This window comes from Cebus imitator, unplaced genomic scaffold (assembly GCF_001604975.1).
Source record: "Cebus imitator isolate Cc_AM_T3 unplaced genomic scaffold, Cebus_imitator-1.0 Scaffold68, whole genome shotgun sequence".
In the NCBI taxonomy this organism is placed as follows: domain Eukaryota; kingdom Metazoa; phylum Chordata; class Mammalia; order Primates; family Cebidae; genus Cebus; species Cebus imitator.
The window spans coordinates 8,668,414-8,669,918 of record NW_016107383.1 but is presented as its reverse complement, the minus strand read 5'-3'; the positions used below and the strand labels follow the sequence as shown (position 1 = coordinate 8,669,918).

The 1,505-nt window shown below is 37.1% G+C and overlaps 1 non-coding gene across 1 annotated transcript; it reads right to left on the bottom strand.

The window, feature by feature from the left end:
* Positions 1–741: 741 nt before the first annotated feature.
* LOC119471669 lies at positions 742–847 on the bottom strand. The gene has a single exon (XR_005200724.1). It is a non-coding gene; the product is annotated as a small nucleolar RNA U13 (small nucleolar RNA).
* Between the last annotated feature and the right edge of the window lie 658 nt (positions 848–1,505).

Below are 1,505 nucleotides of genomic sequence, written 5' to 3'. Positions count from 1 at the left end.
CCTGCATCATGATTTTTCTTTGTTCTAAACAATAACACTTCTGCAGTTTGTGGTATTGACTTGGCAAAAGTCATCTTTGGTCATCTTTCCTGTGCCCTACTGAGCTGCTCCAACCTGGACTAGTTTATTTCCAGGCTGAGAACATGGCTGTACTTGGATCTCTCTTTGCCTTTATCTCATCTCATTTTAATTTAGCCCACTTCTACCATGCCCCATCATGCACAATTCCTGACCCCCCCGTCACCGCCATGCTCCCATTATTCCACTACTGTCATTTCCTAATTTTGCTGAGAATATTCAGTGTGTGTATTTTCCTGTCCCTATAAATACTCTTCACAGCTGAAATGTGCTTGCTTTTACTTCCTTGCACAATCTTTAGGTTTTCCTGGTGTTAACTGTTATATTGTTTTTTCGTCCTTTGTTTTGTTTTCTATAACTAATTCATTCCAAACTTTCTCCTCAGCTGTGTAAATTTCCTCTCAATTCACTCACATCAGATATTGTAACGAGGCCATCTCCTGGTCATCTTTCCTGTGCCCTACTGAGCCACTCCAACCTGGACTCGTTTATTTCCAGGCTGAGTACATGGCTGTGCTTGGATCTCCCTTTGCCTTTATCTCTGGGATTTCCTTTCTCTTTCTTGGATTGATGTTCTTATTTCCCAGACTCCACGTCTTCCTCTTTCTTGCTTTACGTCCTCATTTTGAACTTATCTAGTAGCTTCCTTTTTTTTTTTTTTCACCTCAAATGGGAAATATGCCAACATCATAACAAGGTTTGAGGGAGGCACACATCTCACGCATGGACATGAACACCCAATCGTCACGTGTATGAACTGCAAAAGGATCTCCAGTAGCTTGTTGAGAATGGGTTCACGGCAGGTAATTGTTTTGAGACTTATGTCTGAAATGTGTGTATCCCATCCAAATATTTAATTGTTAACTTTGATAGGTGTAGAATTCTAGGCTAGAAATGATTTTTTCCTACGGAATTCTAAAGTCATTGTTACATTATCTGTTTGCTTCTAGTGTGGCTATTGAGAAATCCACAGTCATTTTGGTGTTTTGAGCAATCATTTTTGCTTTTTCTGAAAAGCTTTAAAATTGCCTCTTTTATCTCTATTGTTCTGAAAGTTTAAGATGACGGAACTTAGCGTGAATTTATTTTTAGCTATTGTACTGACTATTTTACTTAGTATCTATTGTATCTAAATGTATCTATTTAGTTATCACCTATTGTACTATTTATTTATCTATTTTATCTGTTTACTGCACCTTTTAAGTCTAGAAACTCATGCCCTTCAGTACTGAGAAATGTCTTGGATTATTTCTGTGTCTTTTTTCTTCTATTTTTCAAGTCTTTTTCTCACGATTTTAGTTACTTAGTTGATGAGCTCCTAGAATGTTTTTCTGTATTTCTTGTCTTCTGTAGCATATCTTCCATCTCTTCGACTTTTCATTCTACTTTCTAAGGGATTTCCCTAAATTTATCTTCTAACTCTTTGA